This window comes from Acomys minous, assembly GCF_964271855.1.
Source record: "Acomys minous genome assembly, chromosome: 3".
Classification (NCBI taxonomy): Eukaryota; Metazoa; Chordata; class Mammalia; order Rodentia; family Muridae; genus Acomys; species Acomys minous.
The window spans coordinates 42,190,276-42,196,414 of record NC_140485.1 but is presented as its reverse complement, the minus strand read 5'-3'; positions in this window follow the sequence as shown (position 1 = coordinate 42,196,414).

Genomic DNA, 6,139 nt, shown 5'->3' with positions numbered 1-6,139 from the left:
CTTGGACAAAGCCTTGGGCGCGAGCCTTCAGAAGCGGATTTCCTTTGCTCAGAAACAAAATAGCATATGTCCAAGGCTTGCTGGAGATGTATTTATGTGGTAGAAAGGGTAAGAAAATGTATTTTAAAGAGTTTCATTTTCTTTTCCAGTGTTCTCTTGGAAATTCTTTCTCACCTGGTTCATCTGACCTGGAGGGAAACTGGTTTTGGCTGAGCTCCTCAGTTAGGGGTCAGGTAGACAGGGTCTCCTCTCTCTGTGAGAGATGATGACTCTCCAACTAGCACTGAGATGCAGGTTTTATACAAACTGGTGAATTCCAGGCGGGAACTGCCATTGATCTCAAGCCCTCACCCACGTAGCTGCCTTTGGCTGCTTAAACTCCTCTTATTTACCGTGTGCTGTGCTGGGAGACAGGAATAGAAGAGGCATGGAGTTGACCTACCGCAGAGAATCCTCAGAAACTAGAGGTACAGTTGATGAGAGAGGGAGTAACACGGATGCCCCACCACATCTTACGGAAGCCACATAACACTATAGCAAAGAACTTAAGACTAAGGCTCCAAGTCAAAAGGTGTGAGAGCAAGGCCTTCCAGGACGCCCAGGCTGTGTGACACTGGAAAGGTCACTTAACCATGCTTGGCTTCATCCTCCTCACCAATAAAATGAAGATAGAGCATCTCTCTCATAGAGTCAGTAGGAATACAGAATTAAATTATAGGCATAACTCTCATGGTGTTTATTGAGACTCCAGATCTTAGATACTATAGCGTGGGGTCATATGGCTATGGAGAAATGTACAAGACATTGTATGATAACACAGAGGAAGGATGGGCATTTGACTCAGCCTGGAGGATTGAGAGATTGCTTTGGAGAGAGAGCTGCCTCTGACATTAAATTAGACGGTTGTTAAGGAGTAGCAGCCAGTTCAGAGACAAACAAGATGTACCCCTGAGATCCTGCTCCTAAACAAGCAAGCCATTTCAGCTCATGTGGTCCTTACTCATAGTGATTGGCATCAAGGTTAACATCTTGGATGAGTGGAAGTAAAGCTCTTGGTGGTGGTTGCTGACAGGAAGTCATTTTCAGAGGTCTTGCCCTCACTGCGTGCCAAAGGTTGATTCCAGGGGAGCCTCCAGCATTGAACTCCACTGTTGCCCTCAGTGGAGGAATCCTGATTCCTCTCTGACAAGATATATTGCTCACACTCATAGAAAAACAACACAAGGCAACTTCCTGCCCTGTGGATCTCTGTAGGAACTCTCCCGAAATATTTGCCAAGTCAAAGAGAAGTTTAACTTTCTGGTCTTGGAGAATATTCCCATGAGTTATTATCAAGTGGAAATGCATGTAATTAAGGTGGGTGGAAGGCGTGAATTGAATTATGATAAAACTCATGCCTGCTGATGTGTTTGATGACAGAGGAGGAAATCATAAAGGGGAAGATGATGAATTTCTGTCTTTTCTTTGGGAATAACTGACTTAGAATCAATGTGATGAAAAATTGTCAAGTGAACACAGAATGGCACCGGAGAAGGGTAAGTTTCTGATGGAAATGTACTAGTTGATCACGCAACCACACTTTCAATTCTTATCCCGGGAAAGGCACCACTCAGATGGATTATTCAGTGAATAGTTATGTTCATACCACTTTCCTACTAAGAAACTTCCGGTAGCTTTTCCTCATTTCCTGCAGAATGAAGTTTAAAATCCAGAGCATAGCATCCAACTGACCCTAGTGCCACTCGATGACCTCTGCTCTCTTTAATTCTCACTGGCTGACAACCACCCTTCCATGGAGAACTCCACTCACCCTTAATATACTGTGTTCTTGCTCTGCCTGTCACATGCCCCCAACTGTCAAATTCCAACCCCACTCAAGCTACAGTCACATATTCATTTTTCCAGTGAAACTTTTCAAAGCTATGACTAATCTTTCCCCCTTCATTGCTGCTATAGATTTTTTTCTAGACATCAATAATACATGTATTGGATCCCAAATGGCTATGTTACAATCATTTATAATAAAGGCATCCCCCACAACTTATCTTGGAAACTCTTCAAGAGTGGGAGTTATACTTTTTTGTGACTCTTACATCACCTGGCATAATGCTTTGTGAGATGTTGGTCTTAAAAATCAATCCCTTGCTAAACAGGGTGGTTCATGCCTGTAACCTCAGTGTTTGGAAGCTGAGGTAGAAAGATTGTTACAAGTGTGAGACTACCCTGGGCTACATAGTAAGTTCTGGGACAGCCTGAGGTATAGAGCAAAAAAAAAAAATCTGTCTTGGAAGGAAAGAAGCAAGCAAACAAAAGTTCCTGGCTTTGCTGTGACTATCAGGCAACTCAGAACCAGTTCGGGCTCAGTCACAGTAGCTTTTCATTGTTTCTGCTGGTACATTAAATTGTTACCTTCCTCTCTCACTTGGCACTGTTATTATTTCATTGTGTTGTTCCTTTTATTGTAAGCCACCCTAACTGTGTTTTAGGTGTAGCCAGGGGGAGGTAGGAGCTATATGGTTTGAGTGAGGTCATCACTGGATGGTGAAGAACAGTGTTTGCTTAAGGCAGCAGGAACCATCACCACCCATGTGCAGACAGAGCTGTAGAAGAGAGTGCAAACTGGTTCAGATGACTATGGCAGGACGGCATTCCTGGTGGCATCTGTGTCGCTGCATTTGCTGGCCGTTGGAGTTACTTTGCATTTCATCTTCCCAGAGGTTCCGTGAGAACCGTATGAGATGAGACTCCTTGTTAACAACCCCCCTCCCCCCCCCCCCCCCCCGCTTTAGCACACAGTTCACAGTCACACACCAGAAGCAGAGCTAGGGGAACTCTGACCTTTCCTTCCCATGAGCACCCATAGAGACAAGGTGAGGTTTGGCCAACGAATCCATCACAGGACCTGGTAGACCTGGTGGTGGGTGCAGACTAGAGAGTCACTGCTAATGTACTGTAATGATTTGGAGTGTCCTCCGTTTTCCCTCCCCACAACTTCAGCTCCTGTCTGGAACCTTGCCTGTGCTTCAAAGTGCAGCCATCACTGAGGTTTGATCTACTCGAATGCTTTCAGCTGTAGTTAACTGGACATCCTACTTATGCTGGCCAGAAAAATGAGGTTGGTGCTAGTCTCCCTTAACTGGATGTCAGGAGTCAGATGGGCTTCTAGCAGATAGTTTATCCAGGGCCTCCACATGCCTCTTCAGCGTTGAGTCCATTCCCCTGTCTAATGTGCTGGCCTCAGTCTAGACCAGTCACAGGGTGAAAGCAGTACTTCCGGGCTTTAAAAAATAAGGAAGTGAGTCACTTCTGCAGATTCTCCCAGGACCTGCAAGCAAGCCATATCTTTTCATTCATTCTGTGGACTCAATCAGTTCGTGTGATCACGCTTGAGCCAGTCTGTGGCAAGAGAATGGAATTCACCTGAGTCAAACAGACCCACTTGGGAGTGAAGCCAACTTCTCCTGAGTCTCAGCGGTGACAGAGGACCTGAAGAGATGCAAAGAGAAAGGATGGAAGAAATACTGACTGACCAATGTGGGGGCACTGCATGTAGTTCCCTTGCATTCTCCTCCCCACCAATGTATTTTTTCTTCTTCCTCCTCTCTACCTGAGACATGACTTCTCTACCTTTCACTCTTCCTAGCCAATGATTTTTTTCTTGTTTTCATTCTTTTCTTCCCAATTTGTTTCCCTCCCTAGTTTCTTCTTTTTGTTTATGCATCAAATAACAGTCGCACCAGACCCTCAGCTAGACAGCGGGAAATACCAAGATGCTCAAGATAACCAGTGTTCCTCCCATGTAGAGGTCCCCACTGACGTGTGTAGCCCAGGGTCTGGGTGACAGCCCTCTCAGGTGTTTTAAGGGGATTTTTTTTGGCAGATATGAGGATGCTGGGCCATCGTGAGAGTTACGGTGCCAGTCAGGAACTTTGTCTCATTTCAAGGAGAGCAGCGAGGCAAGGAAGAATGATTTTTGTCTACCCAGAGCCGAAATACCACATTAAAATGCCTCCTAGCACCGAGAGAGGTTTATCCATTAAATTTAATTAAGCTTTCTTTAGAATGGGATGTCTGGGGAGATCTATTACACCCAAGGGACAGGCGCTTGCTCTTGCCAGCCTATGCCTTGCTCATCGCATCATTCTTCCTTACCAGAAAACCCTCCTGCCTCTATTGTTTAGCAGAGTGTTCCTATTTAGCGGCCAGACCTGGGCATGTGATCTGGGGAGGCTCTTCCTGCCAGGCTCTCGCTTGTTTTCTGGCTTCAGCAACTTCTTTCATGCGGTGAGGGTGGAGGAGTGGGGCTTGGGAATTTCACCTTTCTTAAGACAGATTGCTTATAACAGATTTACACATTTCAGGGACAGCATCTCTGTGCCTCTGAGAGTCTTGTCTCTCCAAAGCAGTTCCAACATTCTAGGAGCTGGGATTCCCCCAACGGGACCAGCTGAAAGAGGTCCCACACCAGCCTTAGGAGGGGTATGAGGTCCTCATCAGTTCCAAAAGGACGAATCCTGTCATGGGTTTTCTGTGCTGATGCTCCAAAGCTGCCCCCTGACAACTTCCTGAGCTGTGAAACCCTGGAGGGCTGTAGGGGAAATCTCTCTGCATGTTTCCAGCCCTGGGAATGTGTCCCTATCCTACTCTGCTTGGAGGAGTGTGCCACTCAAAACTGTCACTTGAATGTGACTACAGAAGCCGGCCACTGACACCTGGTGAGTTACGCGTACACACATCCCTGACTAAAGTCCCCACCCATCTCCCTGGCCCGGCGAGGCTGCAGGTATATTCCAGAACCAGTTGCTGTGGCCAGGGGAAGGCTGTGTTCTGACTGGGTTGGACCCAAGTTGTTAATTCCTAGAACCAGAAGGAAGGCTTCCCTCCCTGGTCATTGATATGGACTGCTCAGCTTGGGTCTTAAATCAATGGTGGCAACCACAGAGGTAGTCAAATGGGGAGGGGGTGCTGGAGTGGTGGCTTGGCAGCTCTTCTAAAGCACCCTAGGTCAGTTCCCAGGACACATGTTGGGTAGGTCACAGCCACCTGTAATTCCAGCTCCAGGAGATCTGATGTCTGCTTCTGGCCTCCCCAGGCACCCACCCGTATGTGGCATACACTCATACGGATACATGCACATAAATAAAAACAAATCTTTAGACTTCTGTGTGTTTCCATGTACGTGGTGGTACATATGAATGCATGTGGAGGCCAGAGAACAACTTCAGATTTTTTTTTTTGAGATAAAGTCTCTTGCAGGCCTGGGACTCACCAAAGTAGACCAAGCTGGCAGCCAACAAACCCCATGGATATCTGTCATCACAAGGAATTACAGTGAGTGTCACCATGCTTGGCTTTTCATGTGGGTCCTAGGGATCAAACCACCTCACCAAATACATTATAATCTCAGCCTTGGTTTTAAATTAATAACGGGATTTAAGAGTTTAATCCAGAAAAGAATTTTACATGAGTCAACATCCTGTAAGCTGTATCTTTATACATCTCCTCTCCAGGATCTGGACCTTATTCCTTAATGACACGAGAGTATTATAGCATAATAATATTGCCGGCAAATCTCCAAAACAAATATTACAAAAGATTTTATACTCACATATTGCTTGACAAGTGAAAACACGAATTTAGGAAGAAAATAGTACGCATGTCTTTGACAAGTTGTAGTTTAGTCCTTGCCAATAGAGTTTTGTTTCCTCCTGGCATGAACTCACTTGTGGAAGGCTTTTTGCTGCCTTGCTTGAAAACTATCCAAGGTTTGTAATATCTAAATGGCAGAGAAGAAATGGTGGCGTGCACCTTAGTTGCCACAGCAATTCATACAACCCGAGGGGGGAAACATCACCGATGGGCCGGACACTGCAGGTGGATAAACCACTGAAGGTTTACAGAGGGCCACTAGCTTCCCACACTCATTGGATGGGTGAGGCTCTGAGTCCTGTGTGCAATAGTCTAAGCATTAGCAAAGAAAGACAACAGGAAGTAGATGACAGGCTCGGGGATTTATGTGAACACTGTAGGCCTCAGTCTCTTTTTCTGTGGAATAGAAATAATTTCTACCCTCATAGACCTCATGAAGATGGAAGGTTTTAGGACACCTCATCACTGTGACAGAACACTTGATGGGGCA